General features: G+C 49.8%; 1 protein-coding gene across 2 annotated transcripts in view; it reads left to right on the forward strand.

Moving 5' to 3' along the window:
- The first annotated feature begins 20,445 nt into the window (after positions 1-20,445).
- Positions 20,446-23,745, forward strand: part of CHD9 (chromodomain helicase DNA binding protein 9) — a 233,239-nt gene continuing 229,939 nt past the window's right edge. Inside the window, exon 1 of one of the 2 annotated variants that reach the window (XM_073576191.1) lies at positions 20,446-20,660. The gene's annotated coding sequence lies outside the window, so the exon portion shown is untranslated. The remainder of the gene's footprint in view (positions 20,661-23,745) is intronic. The other variant, XM_073576192.1, reaches the window with a different exon arrangement.

A 23,745-nucleotide genomic window follows, 5' to 3' on the forward strand; every position in this document is an offset into this window, starting at 1 on the left:
TGGCCAGGATTAAGGGAAAGGTTAAGGCCTGGGCTAAGTTGCATCTTTCTGTGGTGGGGAGAGTGAACTTACTGAAAATGGTGATCATGCCGCAGCTTCTGTATGTTCTTCACAACTCCCCAGTCTGGCTCCCTCAAAGTAGGTTTTACAAAATTAATGCGATATTTAGAGAACTTATTTGGTTAAAAAATGGTGCAAGGATCAAATTGGAACATTTACAAAAATCTAAAGAGGAGGGGGGGCTGGCGCTGCCCAATCCATGGCTCTACTTTCTCTCCTCTCAATGTCAGCACATGGCGGGGGGAATGGAGGGCTTCCCAGTGGAGACAGCGGGGGGCCAGTTGATTTTCCGGTTTCTTGTGGGTCAGGGGTCGCTGTTATCCAACTTAGAGGCGCAGATTTAGACCTTGGGCGTCTAGATATCCTACGGTGCTTCTCATTATTAAAGTGTGGGATAAAATTAAACAGTTAAGAGGAATCACGGGTTTCACAAAATACTCCCCTATTTGGGATAACCTGTATTTGCCGCAAATGAGGTCGCTTAAAGGTTTTGCGCAATGGAGGCGAATAGGTATCTGGTGGCTGTCGCAATTAGTGGAGGATGGGGTTTTTAAGTCCTTTGACACACTGAGACGGGATTTTCCGCTCCAACACTCTATGTTCTTCCAGTATCTGCAGTTGCGGCATGCCTACACAGTGCAGGACCAAATGAATGGCATATCTATACACCAGGATGCTATTGTCAGCAGGCTCGGGCTACAGGCATCCACTAGGGGTTTAATCTCGTTTGTGTACGGTGGACTTCTTTCAATGGTTTTGGTGAAGCATCCGATAGGAGCGCTGGCGAAGTGGGGGCAACAGTTGGGCACCATTTCAGGGGATCAATGGGAATCTATTCTGCAGATGGTCCCCAGGCTGTCTCTTAGCGAACTCAATCGTTTGTCCCAATTGTATATTCTTTATAGAGTTTATAGAACCCCTAAATGGTTATTTGATATGGGGATGAGGAGGGATTCGCAGTGCCCTAAATGTACGCTCGAGAATGCTGATATCTTGCATATGTTGTGGACGTGCCCCTGCCTGCATGTATTTTGGATTCTGGTCCTTAATTTGATCCATGTGACTACAGGACAGGATATCCCGAGAGATCCCGTTGTCTGTGTCTTGGGTTATGTGGAGGATGTGGGGGGAGATGAATACCTTCAAACCGCAGTTGCCAGAATGCTTTATGCTGCTAGGAAGCTGATAGCATACCATTGGATTTCAGATAATGTGCCATCTCGGACAGAATACATCAATAAATTAAACTATATACTCTATAGAGAAAAAGCCATATACCTTAAGAGGGGACGACCGAATAATTTTGAGCAAATTTTGGCTTGTTGGCTGGACATCCCGGGTCTGCCAGCAGCGAACCTATTCGTCTAATAGCTGATTTTGGTCGACATTGTTATCCACTGTGTCTATGTGCATGTATTTTATATTTTCATAAGATTTGTGCTTTTTGTGTATAATTTTCTTATTTCTTTTGTGGACCGGGCGGGGGTGTGGGGTGTTGGGGGGGGGGGGGGAGGGTGGGATGGATAGTGATACAGTTGTTTTTCACTTGTTAGTTTTAATTCACATTTTCATTATAACAATCTGATTAAAAAAAAAAAACACAACAGGTTCACCACTGGCAGGGCGAGGGTTCTCTGGCTTCACTGCTGGTGTGGCTTCTGCTACCTGATTTTCCTGATCCTCTCGAGTCACGTCCTCCTGTGCTTCCACTTGGGGAAATAACAAAACTGGCACCACTATTGCATCATTAATTCTAGTCCAATTCGCAGGGAATTCTCCAAGCACTGTGCTGACCTTCTCTTCTTCCACCATGGGTTGGATGTTATCTGGTTCTTCTTTCCTTTCTTTCAACTGGTCAGGGTATAACTTCAAATGATCCCTGGATACCGATGCTGAGGTCTCTCCTCCATCTTTATTAACAAGGCATACTTTAGTATTATCAAAGTTCGAGGGCAGAATGGTATAAGGTTCAGCCTCCCATTGATCATCCAGCTTGTGCAACCTCCTCTTCCTTTTGAGGACTTGTTCTCCCGGTGAAAAGGGAACAGCAGGTGCATTCTGATTGTAAAGCTTCTCCTGCTTTTGCCTTACTTGGGCCAGGCTCTTCTCCACACACTCCTGTACTCTTCTGTACTGTTTCTGCCTTTCTGTGTCCCAGTCAGCATCTGGGGACGTGGCTTCCGGCGTGAGGACTCACATGTCCAAGTCAATGGGCAGCTTACCAGGTCTTGCTCTCATTAGGTAGGCTGGAGTACAGTTGGTGGAGTTCACTGGGATATGGTTGTAGAGATCCACCAGATCTGGCAATTTCTCTGGCCACAGATTCCTCTCCTCCAAGGGCAGTGTCTTCAGTAGGTCCATCACTACCTAGTTCATCTTCTCATACATGCCATTGGTCTGTGGGTGATAAGGTGTTGTCCGGATCTTCTTACAACCATACAAGTTGCAGAACTCATGGAACACTTCTGCCTCGAAAGCTGGACCTTGATCAGTGAGTACAATTTCAGGATACCCATGTGGCATACAGAAGTGCTGTTGGAAGGCTCTCGCTGCTGTCCTGGCAATTAGATCTTTGACAGGCACAACTACCAGGAATCTTGAGTAGTGGTCCACAATGGTAAGAGCATAGATGTAGCCTGACCGGCTTGGAACCAGTTTCACATGGTCCAGGGCTACCAACTCGAGGGGCTGTTTGGTGATGATTGGTTGCAGGGGAGCTCTCTGGCTGTCTTGATCCTTTCTGCGCAGGTTACTGTTAGGAGTGGCGGAAGGCACCAAATAAAAATATAAATAAAGTGCCTTCGCCACTCGGGGTCCACTGTGCGGTGGATGGAAAAACCGCTGCTGGAGGAGGCAGAGCACTATGGCGGTAGTGTGCACAGGGTTAACTGCACCTAGTGCACTGTAGCAAATTCTGTTATATTTCACAGAGCTGCGGGCATAAAGCATACAAAACGCTGAGTCTGTTCTAGGTCACAGGTCACAGACAGCCAGCGAGACAGACACGGTATTAAGGGTCACAGGAGTAGCCATAGACAGCAGGACTACTCCATCTAGACCTACCGTAAACTGAGGTGCGTAGCGTCGCAACTGCGGACGCGGAGATAAACTGCAACTGCAGCGCGGCAAGAACAGAGCCGCTGGCAAGGCGCTGCAATAACGCTGGCGCAATGCAGACGCTAAGCTGCTGAGCAAGATGGAGCTAAGGTGCGCTGGCGCTGCTACTGGCTGAACCCAAACACTCACACAATCGTATTATCAGAGGGAAGGGGTTTCATAATGTCAGTCACCAGTCCAAGCATCCATCACCATACATACAGCAGCAAGTATGAAAAATACTAGCGCATGGCGGAACGGCCATGCACACTTTTTATAGCATACAGGACCTTCCGGAAGTCTCCATAACCCTGAGGTGGACCAATGGAATCAGGAGCAGGACCTGAGCACCTGACTCCTGAGCTCCAATGAGAGATTGTCCCACGAGCATGCTCAGAGGATGGGATGAAGGACTTAGCCTCCGGAGAGAGTTGCTGAAAAGCAATCTCCTCTGCAATCTCTCCTTTAGTGTACGGAGAGCAGGAGACTGCAGGATGTAAGGGTCTAGATCTCTGCGTAGACAGGGCAGAAATCTGACTCCTAACAGGTTACATTGTCCACACTCCCAGCACCACCTCTCAATGGCTTTCCTCATACCAGCCCAGTAGAACCTCTCTCGGAGCAATACTTCCAACTTCTTCCATCCGAAGTGTCCAGCTCCATTGTGGTATGCTTCCAGGACCATTGATGCCTTTCTCCTTGGGACTATCACCTGCCAGACCAGCTCATGAGAGCGGGCATTGATGCTCCTCCGACACAGCTTCCTTTCATAAATCAACAGCCGGCCTCTCTCCTTCCACAACTGCTGAGTTTCTTCAGGAGCATCCGATTCTGGACGTGAGTCAGCTCGTGTCAGCAGCTCCTTCACCAGGCGGACTGCAGGGTCACTATCTTGCGTTTCTGCCCAGTCATGATGGGGCAATGGATTCAGGGTGACCTCCTTCAAGCCAGACCGTCGGTTCCTCACTTCTTGAGCACGCTGGGCAGCAAGTGGCCGGTTGAAGGAAGGTAGCTCTATCTCTTCAAGAGCCTCAGGGTCTTCTCCTGCATCTGGTAGGTTAGGCATTCTGGACAGCGCATCAGCATTGGCATTCTTGTGCTCTGCCCGGTACTTGATGGTAAACTCATAGTTCGATAGCCGAGCCATCCATTGCTGTTCCAGTGCACCTAGTTTTGCAGTGTCCAAATGCGTCAACGGGTTGTTGTCCATGAAGATAGTGAAACTTGGCGGAGGCTAGGTAGTGCTTGAACCTTTCGGTGACAGCCCAGACTATGGCAAGGAACTCCAGCTTGAAAGAACTGTAATTATCAGGGTTCCTTTCGGTGGGGCGCAGCTTCCTGCTGGCATAGGAGATCACTCTTTCTTTCCCATTCTGTACCTGCGACAGTACTGCTCCTAGTCCCACGTTGCTGGCATCTGTGTACAGCACAAAGGGCTTGTCATAATCTGGGTAGGCCAGAACCTAGTCACCTGTGAGAGCCATCTTCAGCAGGGTGAAGGATCTCTCCAACTCTTCAGTACATTCAAAGGTGGAATTTTTCTGTTTGGTCTTCTTGGACTGCCCCACCAGGAGATTTTGCATAGGGGTGGCTATTTCAATAAAGCCCTTGATGAATCTTCGGTAGTAGCCTACCAGTCCAAGGAATTGGCGTACTTCATGAAGGTTACTGGGCTTCGGCCAGTCCCGGATGACTGTGACCTTATCAGGATCTGGTGCCACACTTTCTGCACTAACCACATGACCGAGGTACTGCACCTTGGGCTTCAGGAGGTGGCACTTGGAGGGCTTCACCTTCAGGCCAAAATTGGACAAAGCTTCAAACACTTCAGCCAGGTGTTCCAGATGATCTTCATAGGTTTTGGAGAAAACAATGACATCATCCAGGTACCACAGGACCGTCTCAAAGTTCATGTGTCCCAGGCAGCACTCCATCAGCCGTTGAAATGTTCCTGGAGCAGTGCAGAACCCAAATGGCATATAAGTGAACTCACAGAGACCCATTGGAGTGGTAAATGCTGTTTTCTCCTTGTCTGCCTCTGCCATGGGAACCTGCCAATACCCACTAGTGAGATCCAAGGTGAAAAAGTAATTAGCAGTTTTAAGTGCAGTCAATGATTCCTCAATTCTAGGTAATGGGTAGGCATCTTTATGTGTAATGCTGTTAATTTTCCTGTAATCAACACACATTCTCATGGTAACATCCTTTTTCTTTACAAACACTATTGGAGCTGCCCAGGGGCTACAACTGTCTCTGATAACCCCAGCCTCCTTCATCTCCCTCAACATACTCTTAGCACACTGGTACTGTGTTGGGGGTATAGGTCTGTACCTCTCCTTTATGGGTGGATGGTCTCCAGTGGGGATATGATGTTGAACCCCTTTTGCCTGCCCAAAATCTAGTGGGTGTTTGCTGAATACCCGCTCATACTCTTGTGTCACTCTGTAAACCCCATTTTTCTGGTATGAAGGTGTAGTCAGTTCCCACCTGCAGTTGCTGACACCACTCATCTGGCTGCTTCACAGAGCCATTGTCCTCCACCTGATCGGATGAGACCAAGGGTTCTGCTGCCTGCAAAGAGTTGTTATTGACAGTGAGCAGCTTGGCAACTGTGGCGTACCGAGGTATTGTGGCTTCCTCTTCCCCACAATTCAAAAGGCGTACAGGTACTCTCCCCTTTCGTACGTCAACCACCCCTCTGGCTGTCAGGCCAGTGGGCCTGCTCTCGGAGTATACTGGTTCTACCAACGCCTGGTAATCTCTCCCTCTAAGACCTATAGCTGCCCGACACCAAACCAACATTTCACATCTGGGGGGTATTGCAATGGGGAAGGCATCACTCACTCTGACGCTGCCAATCTCTCCGCCAGAGAGTTCCACCTGTTGTCTTTGCATCAGGGCTCGGATCTCCTTCTGCAGGACTCGTTGTTCTCCGGAGCTAGCAGTGTCAGACACCTGTTGCAACAAGACAATAACCTCGGACAGACAGTTTTCAATTACATTTGTACCAAGAATCATCATGGGAATACATTCACGTCGGTCAATATCAACAACTATTAAACCTTGAGACTTTAGCTCTACCCGTCCCACTTTGACAGTAATTTCTTTACATCCTATCTGCGGTAAAGACTGACCATTACTAGCAACTACTGTCAGTTCATCAGTTGGGCCACGGGTAAGCTCTGAATCAGCACAATATCTCTTGTACAGAATGTACGGCATCGTGGTCACCTGGGAGCCAGTGTCCAGCAAAGCGTTCATGGGGATACCGTCATTCACCACAGGAAGGATTGGTCTGCCTGCCACATACTTGGCTCTCCAGTTCCTTGGGCCTGGGGATCCTACTCCTGGGGGATGGCCCTCTGCCCCAGGGGTTGCTCGTTTAAAGGACAATATCTTGCCAGATGACCTGCCTTGTGACAGCGACGACAGATGGGACGTCCGTCCTGGTCATAGCGATCGTTGTTCCTTCCTCGAAGTGGCGGGGCTCTCCTCCTCCGGAGCCACGGGACATCCTCTGGACTGGAAGCAAGCTGGATCTTGTCTTTGGAGGACACCTGCAGGGACTGCACGCTTTTAGTGAGTGCAGCCATTCCTTTGGTCAACTCCTGGACCTGAAGACGCAGCTCCTCAGTTGGATCTTTGTCCAGAGTTTGGGCATCAGCCTCCACAGGGATGGAAGGGAAAGATGGGGCTTCCTGATGGTAGGGGGCGCTAGACGGCTGTCATTGGATTCCTGCAGTACCCGAATAGCCCTGTCCTTAAATTCAGCAAAGTCCAGATCAGGGTTTTGCAAGGTTATGATACGCAACTGTCCTCTGTTGGTACTGGACAGGAGTCCTTCAATGAACCTGTCCTTCAAGTTTATCTTCTTCCTTTACGCTGTCAGGATCAACTTGCTTAACTGCTCGCAGCGCCTCCTGCAGGTTGAGAGCATAGTCCCTGATACTGTCCTGCGCCTTCTGTTTACAGCCAAAGAACCTCATCTTGATTTCAGCTGCAGTGCGGGTGTCAAAAGTGCTCTTCAGCTTGGCCAGGACCTTTGCAACAGTCTCTTTATCGGTGTCCTGCCAGGCTTTCACCTCCCTCAGTGCTGCACCCGTTAGCTGTCCAATCAGGATATTCACTATCTGGCATTCAGACAGGGGGTAAACGTTAAACAAACTGCACAGTCTCTCTTTAAATTCACTCAGGGTATGTGACTCAGCCGAGTACTGCGGTAGCCAGGCCGCTCCTGGTATGTAGAGCATAGACAGCGGCATGATGGGGACCACTGCGGTGGGTGCTCCTCCTGGCGGGGCTGCGGGGTTGGCAACGGCGCCCGCCGCTGCACCGCCGCCTGGCGCAGACATTCTCTCTCACCCCTAGTTAACGTTGGCTAGGGCCGGGGGTTAAGGAAGCTCACCGGCGGCCGCTTCACAGGCCCGACGCTCCGGGCTGTAGGCCTCAGCTCCTCCTCCTCTCACGTGCTGTCCTCTCTTACCGCGCGGCACTTCACTGCTTTGCGCTCTGTGGCAGGCTCCGCCCACGAAGGCCTGCTCCCTTCTTCCAGGGCACGCGCCAAGCAGCGCGGCAATGGTGGCTACTGGCGCCAATTTCACACACAGTCTTTAAACACAGTCTATGGCACACAGGAGCCGGGGGGGGTACCGGGCTCCGTAATCCTGTTCGTGACGCCAAATTGGGTCGCCCTGCCAGGGCTGTGGGGTACTCGGTAGCGGGCGGGTGTCAGGGGAATGTGGCACAGCAGCGGTGACCCGGACCGTGGCCCTGGGCGCCCAAGTAATGGGGGTTGTAGTTAATGGAATGGAATAGTTCGCGTGATGCCACCTGTGGTGCTCGGCAAGGGAGATGTTAAGCCGATGCTGCAGACAGCTTTGCTGGGACAGATGGTGTGGTGCAGCAGTGATGGTATAGCCCTCCACAGGCTAATGTTCCAGGGCAGTGTAGAGGTGGTTGGCACTGTGATGTAGCAGTGCCGTAAGGGTAGGAAGCAGACAAGACAAAGCGGGGTGCAATTTCTGTACCTTTACTTGATAACTGCAGTCCAGGGTCCTGATTACAGATGGTATTGGAGCAGGCTAGCCTGGAAGCAACTCAGGGATTCTCTCTCACAGACGGGCTGTGCAGTCTCCTTCCTAGCGCCTTGTGGTGTGAAGTACTCCAGTACTTAGTTACTCTAGAGTTCCTCCTGTCAGATGTTCCCAAGAACCTCACTTGCACGGCAGACAGCTGTAGCCTCTCTCGGGGACTCCTCTCTAGTCCTGGCTCTCTATCCAAGCTGCTGTTGTGCCTCAAGTCTTAGATGGGAGTAGGGCATTCACAGCCTCCTACTCCTCTGGTATCTGCTGTAGGACCTTTAGTATCCGTACAGCCGTGGAGACCAGGCTCCAGTTCGTGCGCTCTCAGCTGAGGGAGCTCTCCTTCCTAGCTCAACCTCCAGCTTCTTTCCACACGTCTGCACACTTCACCCTCCGCAGACTATCTGACCATTCCTTCCTCTTGGCCCTCAGAGGGCACCCCTCCCCTCCATCCTGGTTCAGAGTTCCCCCTGGTGGCCTGGAGTGGAACTGTGTTGCATGTATGGATTGACTGCGAGAGAGACCCATCATTGCCTCCAAGCCTGGCATTACCCTCCCCTGGAGGAAGGCAAAGCCACTGTGGCGACCATACTCCTGGGGGCGCCACACATCCACTAGATCATTAATAAATATATTAAATAGTAGGGAGCCCAATACAGAACCCTGTGGTACCCCAATAGTAACCCTGGCCCAATCTGAGTATGCACCATTAATAACCACTCTTTGTTTTCTATCACTAAGCCAGCTACCTACCCATCTACACACATTTTCCCCTAGCCCAAGCTTTCTCATCTTACTTACCAATCTTTTATGTGGGACAGTGTCAAATGCTTTGGAGAAGTTGAGATAAATGACATCCAATGATTCTCCTTGGTCCATTTGAGAGCTTACATCCTCTTAGAAGCTGATCAGGTTAGTCTGACAGGAGCGATCCTTCATAAATCCATGTTGATATGGAGTTAAACATTTATTAACATTGAGATATTCCATAATGGTATCCCTTAGAAACACTTCAAAAATTTTACCCACAACAGATGTTAAGCTTACCGGCCTATAGTTTCCAGGTTCCCTTTTACACCCCTTTTTGAATATTGGTACCACATTTGCTTGCCGCCAAATCAAAAGGAACAGACCCTGTTTCTATAGACTTTAAATATAAGGAATAGAGGCCTGTCTATCACATTACTTAACTCCCTTAATACCCGAGGGTGAATGCCATCAGGGCCTGGTGATTTGTCAATTTTAATCTTACTAAGGCGGTTCTGCACTTCTTCCTGGGTTAGGCAGATAATACTTAATGGGGAGTTTACATTATCACTCTGCATTTGCAGGAAGCTGTAAATGCTCTGCTCCCACATAAGACTTGGAGGCACAACAGCAACGTGTGAGCCAGAAGAAGGAGGCTACGACTGTCTGCCATACGAGGGAGTTCTAAAAGAGAACAAGCAAGTGGAACTTCAGTGTAACACAGTACTGCAAGTACCTCAGATAAGCGCTAGAAAGGAGACTACACAACTCATCTGCATAGAGAGATTCCTTAGTTACTTCCAAGCTGGCCAGCCCCTGTTCCATCTGTAATCTGGATCCTGGACTCTGCACTTACAAAGCACAGTAAAGGTAACGGAAACTGCACCCTGTTGTGTCATTGCCTTCTTCCTGGAAACCCTCCAGCAGTGCTACATCTCTATGCCAGACACTACATCCTCTTCCTCAACACCTATTCTCACTGCCCTGGGACTACGCTCTACCTGTGGGGAGCTTTTACATCTTGCTGCCTTATACCATCTGTCCCAGAGGATCTGCCTGCAGCGTCGGCTTAACCCCTTCATTGCCGAGCACCACAGGTGGCGTCACGTATCATCCACTTATAAACTTTAACCAACCACTATTAACACTTTTTACATGGACGCCCAGGGCCATGGACCGGGTCCCAGCTACTGTGACACTTCCCTCTGAGATACCGGCCCGGTACCGAGTACCCCACTGCCCTGGCGGGTGATGCATAATCTCTTATGTGTTCTGCATCACTGATATCTACCACTATGATCACTATAAGGCAGTGATATCATGTCAGTCTTTGTATAGAGATTTTCGGTAACAGCATAGTTATCTGCAGAGGTTCCCCTATACCTATGATTAGGCTGTGCCACCATAGTTGTACTCACAGGTACCTGGTTAGGGGCCCACTCAAAAATTTCGCCCCCTCTGAGCTGAACCCCTGGCTACTAGTGATGAGCGAGTATACTTGTTGCTTGGGTTTTTTCCCGAGCAATACTTATTTTGGAGTGCTCGGAGATTTAGTTACTGTCGACGCAGCTGCATGATTTGCGGCTACTAGACAGCCTTAATACATGTGGAGATTCCCTAACAAACAGGCAAACCTCAAGTATTCAGGCTGTCCAGCAGCCACAAATCATGCAGCTGCGTCGACAGAAACTAAATCTCCGAGCACGCCAAAATACTCAGAGGACACCCAAGCATGCTCGGGAAAACCCGAGCAACGGGTATACTCGCTCATCACTACTAGCTACTCCTCTGCTTTGGAGTGAGAGAGGAAACCAGAGTACCAGGAGGAAAATTATACCGACATGGAGCACCCCTAGGGTCGTGGGTTACTCGGTATCAGACCGATGTCTTAAAGGGATGTGTCATGGCAGCAGTGACCCAGTCTGTGGCTCTGAGTGTCCATGAAAAAAATAAGAATTGATGAGGAATAAAGTCTATGAATAGATAAGTTCGTGACACCACCTGTGGTATCTTGTCAGAGGTGACCAGCGCTGCAGTGCAGATTCTCTGGGACTGATGGTGTGATGCAGCAGAGTTGGAATAGCTCTCCACAGGCAGAGCTTTTGTCCCAGGGCAGATGTATGTTGTAGAAGATAGTGGTGGTATAGTATTTGGCAAGAGATGTATCAGTGCTGAATAAGAGTTGCGGAAAGAATTCAGAGGACACAGCTGAATGCAGTTCCAAAGCTTTACTCACAGTTCTTGTGTGCACGAATGCCCGCTTGGTGCTGCGTCCTCCAGGTGAGGGGTCCAGCAAACTTCCAGGCAGACGGAGAACACCTTTCCAGAACTCCCTTCAGTGTGTTCCTCCTGGCCATCTCCCTGTGCTGATTTCCTCCCTCCTTTCCATCACCTTCACAAACAGTGTCCCAAGCCAGCAGACTCGGATCTTGGCGGGAATAACCTCTAGGTCCCTGGATCCTATATGTCTGCCTTTTCAGCAAGTAATTGTGGATTTGGCTGCAGAACTTGCAATGCTCAGAGCCTCTGGTTTATGTAGCTGAGTCCATTGTCTACTCCACTAGTTTTAGGCCCTGTCCCTATACTTCGACCTGATCCCTTCACCTGACGTCAACCAGTGTGGAACGAGCTCCACAGACAGTATGGTCGCTGTACCGTGCCTCTAGGATCCCTTCCCTCTTCAGGGAGCTTCCTTTCGTCTCTTTCCCTCCAAGCAGCTCCTCCTGATTGGGAGCTGCTTCAGCACATCTCTTTAGTTTCACTTTCTCCTCATGACTCACTAACTGAACTCTCTTCTCATCCCACTAGCTCCACCCACCTCCCAACACTCTTTAACACAAGACAGGGTTGAGATCATCCTCCCTTAGGGTACTTCCAGATGCCCTGCTGCTATAGGGTGTGTGTTGGGTGCAGGTGTTAGAGTCCTGTCAGGCGCCTCCACCTTACCTGGGAAGTGGGATACCACACCTCTAGATGAGGTGCAGTACTTCTGTGGCAACTGAACCCACCGGGGCGCCAGAGACATGTGGTGTCTGAGTCCTGAGTACTTAGTGTTGTGTTCAGTTGCCATTTGTCTGGGAATTTGCCAACACCCAGTTACTTTAGCTCAGGGGTGGGGAACCTTTTTTCTGCCGAGGGCCATTTGAAATTTTATAATAGCGTTCGGGGGCCGCATAAAATTATTAATAATGATGAGCGAGTATACTCGTTGCTCGGGTTTTTCCGAGCATGCTCAAGTGTCCTCTGAGTATTTTGGCGTGCTCAGAGATTTAGTCTCTGTTGACGCATTTGCATGATTTGCAGCTGCTGGACAGCCTGAATACAAGTGGGGATTCCTTAACAAACAGGCATTCCTCACATGTATTCAGGCTGTCCAGCAGCCACAAATCATGCAGTTGAGACGACGAAAACTAAATCTCCGAGGTCCCCAATAGGCAGCACAGGTCCCAAATAGGCAGGTAACTGTCCCCAATAGGCAGGAAAATGACCCCAATAGGCAGGTAAATGTCCCCATTAGGCAGCACAGGTCCCCATTAGACAGCATAGGTCCCCAATAGGCAGGAAAATGTCCCTAAAAGGCAGGCATATGTCACCATTAGGCAGCACAGGTCCCCATTAGACAGCATAGGTCCCCAATAGGCAGGAAAATGTCCCTAAAAGGCAGGCATATGTCACCATTAGGCAGCACAGGTCCCCAATAGGCAGCACAGGTTCCCAATAGGCAGGTAACTGTCCCCAATAGGCAGGCATATGTCACCATTAGGCAGCACAGGTCGCCATTAGGCAGCACAGGTCCCCATTAGGCAGCATAGGTCCCCAATAGGCAGGGAAATGTCACCATTAGGCAGCACAGGTCCCCATTAGGCAGCACAGGTCCCCAATAGGCAGCATAGGTCCCCAATAGGCACCATAGGTCCCCAATAAGCAGGTAAATGTCACCATTAGGCAGCACAGGTCCCCATTAGGCAGCACAGGTCCCCAATAGACAGCATAGGTCCCCAATAGGCGGCACAGGTCCCCAATAGGCAGGAAAATGTCCCCAATAGGCAGGAAAATGTCCCCATTAGGCAGCACAGGTCCCCATTAGGCAGCATAGGTCCCCAATAGGCAGGCAAATGTCCCCATTAGGCAGCACAGGTCCCCAATAGGCAGGTAACTGTCCCCAATAGGCAGGAAATGTCCCCATTAGGCAGCACAGGTCCCCATTAGGCAGCACAGGTCCCCAATAGGTAGGAAAATGTCCCCAATAGGCAGGTAAATGTCCCCATTAGGCAGCACAGGTCCCCAATAGGCAGGTAACTGTCCCCAATAGGCAGGAAAATGTCCCCATTAGGCAGCACAGGTCCCCATTAGGCAGCACAGGTCCCCAATAGGCTGTCAAATGTCACCATTAGGCAGCACAGGTCCCCATTAGGCAGCACATACTGACCTGGTGTTGGAGTGGTTCAGTGAGTACACAGTGACAGGCTGCATCTGAAGTAAGCCCCACTGACCAGGCCTCCTGGATGGCCCCCAGGCCCCGCACCGCACACCCAGCAGCACACGGTCACCACCGCACTGGTGACCGGGGTGATGAAGATGGCAGGCCGGGGTGATGAAGAAGGCAGGCCGCAGACAGAGTCCAGCGCACCTCACACTGGGTAGCGGCGCGGTGACTCCTTCAGCTCCAGATACCCATTAGCCGCACTGCACTGCCGCAGGTATCAGTGCGCGGGGGCCGCCGCGGTCCAGTGGGGTGTGCTCAGTGTGCGGTATCCGGCGGCAAGGGCTAGGAAACAGAGCAAGAGTCTTCCTCTGCTCCTCTGGCTCCTGCAACAAAGTACCGGATCGCGGCTCTGGAGTGCGGGCCGGACAAGATGATATGGTGGGCCGTATACGGCCCTCGGGCCGGACGTTCCCCACCCCTGCTTTAGCTGCACTCATCTTTGCAAACTCCTGTGGTCTCTACAACTTCCATCTACAGCTTCTTAAACCTTTTGTTTAACCAATTATCTGTTGCAAACATTATAATCTATTATTTAGAGAATGTTCACATTACACTGCAATAATCTCTGCAAGCTGATCTAGTTTCTCCAGCTTGCATCTACGGCTTCTCAGACCTGCTGATTAACCCATCATCTGCTGTATGCATTATGAGATGTTATTTTAGACTGTTAACATTACACTGCAATCATCTCTGCTAATGCCGCGGTCTATGCTCCTGGCTGTCGCTCACAGAATTTCCTGCTCTGCTTGCTTCCCGTCCAGCATAGTGCATTGTTCAGTATGTCATCACCCTCGGTCCTTATGTTCACATAGACCTGTAACCAGGGCCGGACTGGCCATCTGGCAATTCTGGCAAATGCCAGAAGGGCCTGTCTGGTTGTAAGCTGCCTTGTCTGCTACGTTGTTAACAGAATCAGTGTTCTCAAGACACCCATACTGTTAAAAGTTGTGACGGAGCAGAAAGTTACTGACTCCGTCACTTACCCCAGCAGGCCACAGGTATCATTAGAAACATTGGTCTTGTAGTAAATCATTCTTTCCTCCATCCAGGGTAATATTAGTATTATATTCCATATGGTTCTTGGGGACGTGGACAACATGGGCCTGTGTGATTCCAAATGCCAGGGCTAAATTTCAGTCTCCATCCGTACCTGCCTGTGACCTGCCACAGAGGACCAGACTGGACACTGGACCAGGGCAGCGTGAATCTTTCTGCTCCACTCTACCAGTCACACATCACTCACAATGAGAGGACCACGCACTGGACCAAAAATCCCAGAGAAAGCAGAAATCTAAATGATGAAAGCACAAATTATAATTTATCTTTTCTCTCAAAACTATATATCAATCTGCTCCGCTCTCCTGCTCTATAACATGGTGCCTACAGGTAGGACTGCATTTTCATGGTGACTTGTTCCCTTTAACTAAGAAATGGCTGTGCGGATATGAGAACATTCCATGCAGTAGGACATCCTCTATTACTGCCGATCACATCCGAAGGCTATGCTGGTCAGTAAATGTACTGGTCCCAGTGCTTAGCCGGGGCATGGTGCAGTAGCTGTATGGCACCGCCTGGATTGCCTGCAGTCTGGCTCTGCTGATGGCTGCACTGAGCTGACACTGCATCTGATTTGCAGCTGAACTGTCTCATGATGCTTGCGTGGGAAAGGAATCCTCTTCTCCAGCAGAACCTGGCACAGGCCCTGGGTGAAAAGCACAGTGGGAGGAGGAAGTCAGTGAGCTAATCCTGCCTGACTCTGACAGCCCTGACTGCTGTCATGCTGACTACTGACAACCTAACACTTCATGGCCTTTCCTTGTGCCCCAGAGACACCTATGCTAAGTCAATGCTCCTCGCCTTATTCCCACCGAGGTCGGAGAGTAGGACACTTGGTGACAGAGCGGTGTTCTTAATTGGGATGGGCTCCACTTGGGGAGGAGCAGAGGAAGCTCCAAAAGGAAAATGATCCATAGTGTGCATACCAAATGACTGTGAGAAAATGCTGGATTATGTATGCCTAGTCTACCTGAGGGCTAGGAGGCATCTGGCCCACATGCACCACACAGGGATATCCATCATGGTGACAACTGATTAGTTCGGAGCTACCGGTATACTTGTTAGAACCAATGGTGATCTATAAAGGAATTTCCATATATATTTTTACCTTTATAAATAGAAGGTTTATAGTAGAAGTCTATGTCTATTCTATGCGTATTTGGCTATATGCAGAATACAGTCATTTGTTTGATTCTTTGCATCCCTTAGAATTGCACAGAGTGGTCACCCTCATGATTACCCCCCGTACATCAACAGGTGGCCCCTTATCTGTATAAAGAGGTTGTCCACTACTTTAACATCTAAATCAATCACTACTAATAGATGGAGCAGCTACATAACTGAGCAGTTGCCATTGGCTCCAAGAACAGCTGATTGTCCGGGTGTTACGCCCACACCGATCAGACTGATGGCCTATCCTAATGCTACAGTAGTGGACAACCTCTTTGTGGCTATATGTGCACATACATCTCCTCCGTATCATGGCCGCCCTTGTTTAGAAGGACTGGGATTCCCACAGAACCAAAAGTACAGTGACATGCACCAACTTGAGAGGTGTCCAGTGAATAGAGGCACTGGAGCTGATAGGCCAATATTAGTACAGATTGTAACTTACTAGTTAACGATCATTTAGCCATAATAGCTTTTATAGGCCACAAAGACCACCAAGTGTTCAGTTTCTTGCAGCTTTTCCCCTTCCTCCGCCCCTAGACTTTAAGGTCTCTACCTAGACACGGAGAGAAACCTGTCAGTCATAGAGAACATGGCAGGAGAAGCTGTCGAGACCAGACACTTGGGCTAGTCATCTGTGACGCATCACCACAATCGGCTTTAAAAAAAAAGTTCCCTAAAATACACAAAAGTGCACTAATGCAGCCAGGGACTGAGTCATGGTGCCTGATGTTCATGGGCAGGAATCTCATGTCAGGTTTCCTTTAAGCCTACCAATAGGATGTACTATAAATGTATATAGAACGTTGAGTATATGGGATACACTATCAATGCATAGGGTTTTCCTACACAAGCCCTTTTTAAATGGTATACCCAGTGAAATTGAAAGAGAGCAAAAAAGGTATTTTTATGGGCCCTTTAAAAAAAAGTAAAATAATACAATTCTGGTCGACCGAAGCCGTCACTAGGGGAAGCTAGCTGTGTACTCTTTTTATAGTTCCTTCAAGACAGGGGAACTCTCTCCTGCACGATTCTTGGAGGCCCAACCTTATGGACGCTCATCGCAAGAATGAGGCTCCTGTGTCAGATTGGAAGAGGGGAATAGTGTATGTGTGACCACTTCATTCACTTCTATGGGGTCAGTATTCACGCTTCTTTCCTAGTTAATAGGCAATGGAATAATAGCAATCAAAGAGACAAGACATTAACATAAAGGAGGTGCCTTCAAAGCTTATTGGAATCCATGGAGTGCTACATTATAATTAGTAGACATATATGCTGAGCTGAAATGTCTACAAATTCCAGAATCTTTGTATTTTCATAAGACAAAGGCGACTAAAGACATACTCAGATTGTAAAGTAGTGGAAAAACAAACTATACAGTACAAATATCACACCTCTTATTATGATGCATAAAGGTCAAAGTGCTTCTTTGCGTTTTCTCTAAACAGGCACAAGCTAGGTACCCATGACTGTGCCTATAAAGTTGCAGAATTTTTGGGGTCTCTAAAAAAAATAAGTGTACCTAAAATACAATTTTTATGTATCTACATCAATAAATCAATGTAGTAAATAGCTGCACATTGACTGGTGGATAGATGCTACATGCTTGATCTCCTAAATGGGGCAAGTAAGCACTCCAAAATGTGAAGACCTGTGTAGTGAGCACTTAATGCGCAGTATTCTGACTTTGCTTAGACATCATTGCATCTAAAATGCTTCTGACAGTGGCACTTTATGATGTCATTGATTAGTATGTAGATGGAGTAACAGTACACAGCCATCAGATGGCCTTCAGCTGTTTGGTGCAGGTAATCACTGCTGGTTCTTGTCATCTCAGGGACACATGTGGCGCCCCTGAGGCTCAGTCGCCACAGAGGTACTGCACCTCCTCCTGAGGTGTGGTGCCCCACCATCCAGGTAAGTTGGAGGCTCCAGACCACGCTCCAACATCTGCATCCCACACAACAGAGTAGTTCAGCAAAGCCACATTGCGGCTCCCTGCTTGGAGTGTAGCAGAACACCTTTGGTGGCTCCCTGCTTGGAACACTAAACGTGCTGGGAGGCGGGTGGAGTTGAGAATACATAAAAGAGCGGGAAGGTTTAGAATTACAGGTCAGTCAGACAGTAGGTCAGTCTGAGAGAGGAAGCCACTCAGAGTCGAGGAAAGAAGATCCCGGAGAGAGGGATGGAGGAAGGAGGTGCTGCAGCAGACCTCAGTGAACTGGGTCTGCTGGCACGGGCATGGAAAGAAGGAGAAAGACATTGAACTGAAACCTGATCTTCCATAAGAGAGAGAGATGAGTACGGAATGGAGTAAAAGGGAACAGAGAGGACGTGGGTTAGGAGAGAACCTTGCCTAGAAGTTCTAAGCACAAGGCCGGGGCCCGGTCCCCGAGGTTGTATGGATGCTAATGGTCCTGCAGCAGACACCGGTGGAGTAGTGGGCTGTAAATGCACTACTCCCATCTAAGACTTGGGGGCACAACAGCAATTTGGATAGAGAGCCGGGACTCAGGAGTAGAGAGTCCCCGAAGCAGGGTACAGCTGTCTGCCGTACAAGTAGAGTTCTTGGGAACATCTGTCAGGAGGCACTCCAGTGTAACTCAGTACTAGGTGTACTTCACACTTAAAGGCGCTATAGAGGAGACGTTCAGAAAGGCACATGTTGGCGGAGTGTTGGAAGGGAGCATTCCATCTTGCCTGGAGGTTGACTGAGTCCCTGACCCGGAGGACACGGCACGGAGGCAGGCGCCTGTGTGTACTACAGACTGTGAGTAAAGCTTTGGAACTACAAGCCCTGGTGTCCTCCATTCATTCTTGTGCCAACGCACCCGGCACCGCTACATCTGGGTACCGGCTTCTACACCGATTGTGCCTCTCCTCTAATTCCACATCTACACTGCCCTGGGGCTACAGCTTCACCTGTGGGGAGCTTCACCATCTTGGCTGCAACACACCACCATCCCCAGAGGATCTGCAAGCAGCGTCGGCTTAACACCTCACTTGCCGAACACCACAGGTGGCGTCACGAACTATTAATTTAACTATTTTCCACCACCATTCAACTTCCCCCATTACTTGGGCGCCCAGGGCCACGGACCGGGTCACCGCTGCTGTGACACATCCCCCTGACACCGGCCCGGTACCGAGTACCCCACGGCCCTGGGAGGGTGACCCACACACCTGTCAGTGACTGCACCCAAGAGCAAAGGGAAGTGTCCAGGAGATTTGCTGCTTCTTCTGCAGGACACAATTTCTTCAGGGGGGTCTCCTGCACCCTCTGGGGGAGTTGGCAAGTAGAATTTTTTTCTGGTTGTTTGGCCATCATATGTCCAGAAGGCCCAATAATGACATAAAAAGTTAGAACATTCTGACTTCATACTATTTGTGGTCTACATCCAAACTGTCCTTTGTCTACATCCTTCCAGATGAATTCAATGAAAATCTGAAATGTTCCATCCACTTTCCTGTGGTGACCTCTGTGCAAAGAGTGAGGAAGGAACCAAGTTATATTAGGACTCATCGATTGATTCATGCTGCTCAAATCATGGGAAGCATAAATTATCACCTGGATTGCACCCAGGTATGTTAAACGTAATTTAAAGATACGGAAGGACCCCTAGGTAGAATAGTCCAAAGTAGGCCATGGCCAGCTTCTCCTTACACCACTCCAGGTGATTGACAGGGTTCTCGCACGTGTGTACTTAGCGCGAGTACTGTCAACTCCCTCTAGTCCTGCGGGGAGAAGCCGGCTGCCAGGGAAATCTTCACACCGTATCTAGTCTGAAATGCTCCAATTGTGACTTGGGCAGCACGATCATAGGTTCCGTTTAAAGGGGTTGTCGAGGCTTGGGATGAAAGTATGTAGATACTTCTGGTATGTGACAGCAGTTACGTGATTTGCATACTTCCGGTCACATACCAACTAGTCGTGCTCGTTTTCTCTGAATAGGAGTGCACTGAGAGAAGAGGAGCACGTCTGAGAGAGGAGGAGCACCTACATGACTGCGGCTCTCATCGGCAACACCGGAGAATCCTGAGAGTGCATATCGCAAGCTATTTTTTAACATAAGTGACAACAAATTCTAAACTAAAAATTAAAAAATTGGTTCGGCCGATACTTTTGTCCATGTAGTTCATCGCTCAGTAAGTTCATTATCTCAGTGTTATTTAGAGGGGAACTCCATGTTACTTCTGTAAGATTTTAGATACAAGAGCCATAGGGGCTTACACGCCCTGGCACAACCATGGGGTACAATGTGGTGCAGAGCACCCGACTGGATGCAACTCCTCAGAAAAAGAAATGGGTGTGGGGACCCCCGGCAGGGGGCCTATGATGGGTGCAGGGGGCCCCATTGGAGGCTCTTTGGACCATGAGGCCACCATTATACACACACTATGACGGTGCGTGTGCACCTGGAGCCCACACTGGAGGGGCTCGGTGTTGAGGACAAGGCCGTGTGAGGCTTTATGGTGACCCTGCCCACTCAGGGTGAGAGTTCAGCGGCCATCTGCTAGGTGTGGGTGACGTGTGGGACGCGGGGGCAGCCCGTGGTGTGCCGGGTGGGGGTAGCCCCTGCTGTGACAGCGGTAACCCCCCACAGACACGTCCTGCCTCCTCCTCCTCCACGCAGTCACTAAAAACCGAGCTGCGCACTTCTTTCAGATCAGCAGCCTGGGGCTCAGCGGGGCAGCCAATCAGCGGCCGGGACACAGATATGCAAATGAGGCGGGGGAAGATCTCACGCTCGCCGTGAGGGGTTGGAGTGGCCGCTTTATCACCATTGGGAAACTTGGCCTCATAGAGCCGCACCAGGGAGAGACCCCCTCCCTCCTCATCAGCATCGGCCCTTCCTGTGGGGGGATCGATAACTGGGATCGATCCATCGGCGATCAGCTTTGGGGAGGGGGTCCCCGCCTACAACTCCACCCCGCTCGGTCGTGTGTCGGGCGGGCTCCCGGTAAGCTCACATGTTGGTCGGGGCAGTAAGAGTTGGGTGAGGGTGGCACGGCGGGTGCTGGGCGGGGGGCAGCACTTGGGCTGAGTTCTCAGTGTGATGTCAGAGGGTGAGGGGCTCAGCCCTGGTGGCGCCCCCTGCCCTGGGCATGTGGCCTGGGAGGTGCAGGTGTGGGCACTGCCATGTGCTGGCCTCCTACCTGCCCTGTGGAGCGGTGCCCAGTGTCTGACCTCAGCCCTGGCACGCCTGACATGGAAGCAGCGAGGCCTACACCATGGTCTGGGGTACGGGGGGCATCCAGCGCCCCACCCCGCGCTCCCCGGCGCCGCTCCATGGTGCCGCCCAGTGTGGGGGCATCTCCGAGCCCCACGTCTCTGTGTCACAACTTTCCAACCTGGAGAAATGTTTTAACGCTTTGTTTCCAGGACTGGACAGAGTTTGGGTGTGCGGCTGGCTGAGCGCATGGGTGGCGGTGGTGTGTGCTGACGTTGGTGAACCAAGGCTGTCCCGTCACTCCATTACTTGGTGAAGCAGGAAAACAGACCGCTCCATGAGCTAATCCCTGTGCCAGGTGATGGTGGTTTAGTTCTAGATCTGGAAATGTGTGGCGTGGCTAAAATAGGACCATGGCTTGCTCGAAAGGTTGGAGTTAGCTATCTAGTACAAATCCCTCAGCTCCCCAGGTTCTGACGCTCTTTTCCGTTTTGCTCTGCGTCGCTCCGTCGCCGAGATATCAACGTTGTTTCTTCTACAGCGCAGCATGTGAAATCTCCACCGGTAGTGCAACCTAGAGGAGTCTTTCGTCGCTCCCTCACAACTGCTGAGACTGCTACGTCAGCTCACGGGCTGTGATTGGCAGCGTCTGGGAGGGGGTTAAATAGAGTGCACTCCCCTCAGGGAAGGCTGTAAAGAAACGCAGAGTTGGGCTTTAAGCAGAGATTTCACATGCTGCGCTACAGAAGAAACAAATGTGAATATCTCTGCAGTGGAATGACGCAGCACAAAACCGAAAAAAGTGGCAGGATCAGGAGAGCTCAGGGGATTTTTTTTTACAAGGTGTTTAACCTCTTTTATTTGGGCAAATGACAGGTCCTCTTTAAAAAGCGCCTGTCACCTTGTCAGAAGTGGTTAGTTTTTGCCCTTGACTATTACGTTTCTGTATTTTATAGGCCGCCCTAAGCTTCTTGAGATATGGGCCTTTTTATTTAGTGCTACTTTATATGGTCTTTACTCGCAGGTGTGGCTTAGTGGGTTCTCAGGCGGTTGCTCTGCATAATTATCCTGTCAGCCACACCCCTTTGGCAAAGAACATAAAAACGCACCAACGAAAATAACCCGAATCTCTGGAACTGTATTCTGGATCTTAGTCGGGGAGCAGTGGGAATAAGGTAAGGGCCAAAACTGGTCACAGGATCCCGGTGTAGGGGCCATGTCGGTGTTTTGGGACCGTTGGACAGTGTCCCTGCGGCGCCTCTTCTGCTTTGTAGACCAGCTCGTGGCGTGAAGTCCACATTACGTCACGCTGAGAATACTAATCAGACGCGGCGCCGAGGACGCTGACGAGTAGGAGGTGGTTCGCAGTGTTTGCGTGTCTCGGCGGCCTTTGGACAGGGGTCTGCAAATTGGTTGGTGCATGTCTACAGTAGGCACCTGCTGACCCAATGCTCCCTCAGCCAGCAACCATCTGCCCCGTCTTCCCATACACATGCATGCTCAGTAAGGGAGAGCATGCACATGTTGTGTATGGAGAAGGGGGTAAGCTGCTGCTAGATAACTGATTTTGCTTCTATACCCTGCAGCCGAAAGGATCGGATGGTGAAATTCCAAATGTTTGATTCTTTGATGTCGGAGGGGGGTCCGGAGGCCCATACTCATTAGTCACCATTAGTGTAACATCTATGAGTAAGATAAGGTGTAGCGGACCACCCAATATGTATGGGAACCTCCCGACTCTCTAAGGGGAGAGAAGGATCACTTACATTAAATTTCAAAACCTGATCATTTTGTTCTTCTATAGATTTCTCACTATTGAAAATTATGCATGCTCAGCCAACCTGAGCGTGCATGTATATTGGGGTCATTTAAGGCAAATAGATGTAATCCTCGTCCTAACGCCTTGAGGCAAACCCATCTGCTCTAACCCCCTCCACGTCAAGTGGTCTCCGGCAGGAGAGGAAGCCATGATGTCCCATTCCTTGGTCATCTGACCGCTGCAGCCTGTGATTGTGTGCAGCGGTTCAGTGCATCCCATAATCATAGTTTCAGCATTTTTTAAGGCAAGAATCACACACATACTGCATATAAATAATATAAAGGTGCTGCTCAGTGATTCATTGTCTGGCCCTGTCATCTTCCGGGCGATGGTGTGCGCTGTTGGCCTTGGACCAGATCACCACGCTCTCGTGAATATGTGTCGCCTACATTCAGACGTAGCGACGGCGGTGCTATCGATATGGGATATAGTGACTTCCGTGCAAGGAATTTATGAAAATATGTGTCGAGGGTTTGGAGGCATAGTCTCTGTTGGCTAGAGTTCTACTTTACGGGGCAGATTTATTCAAAATAGGCACATATTAGTAAATCAGCGGTCTGATTAGTAAATCAGCGGTCTGAGATATTGCCAGTTATCCTTCGCCGGTCCTTGGTCTTAGAAAATAAATCACAATGTGCGCTAGTTAGCATGTAAACGCAGGCAGCCTGTGCACCCATACGCCATGCCATATGCAGACCTGACTGAAGGGAAGGCCCTTTAAAAATGGACCTGTCACCAGGGACTAGAGTTCAGTATTTGCTCTTATATCTATTCCCGCTACTTTCATGAGTATTCCGGTTTTTGTTTTTTTAAAATCCGTCATGTGGTTTCAGAGATATGGGTATTTGTTTAGTGCCACTTTTTATGGACGTTTCCTAGGGGGCGTGGCTCGCAGGCTCCTCGGGGGAGTGGCTCTGCATAATTAATCCTGTGAGCCACACCCACTTGCTGACCACCATAAAAAAGAAGCACCAAATAAAAAGGTGAATATCTCTGGAACCATATGGAGGATTTGGAAAATACAAAAACTAGAGTACTCAGGGGACCGGCGGCAAT

This window comes from Dendrobates tinctorius, unplaced genomic scaffold (genome assembly GCF_039654945.1).
Source record: "Dendrobates tinctorius isolate UK_male_01 unplaced genomic scaffold, ASM3965494v1 ptg000047l, whole genome shotgun sequence".
Taxonomy (NCBI): Eukaryota; Metazoa; Chordata; class Amphibia; order Anura; family Dendrobatidae; genus Dendrobates; species Dendrobates tinctorius.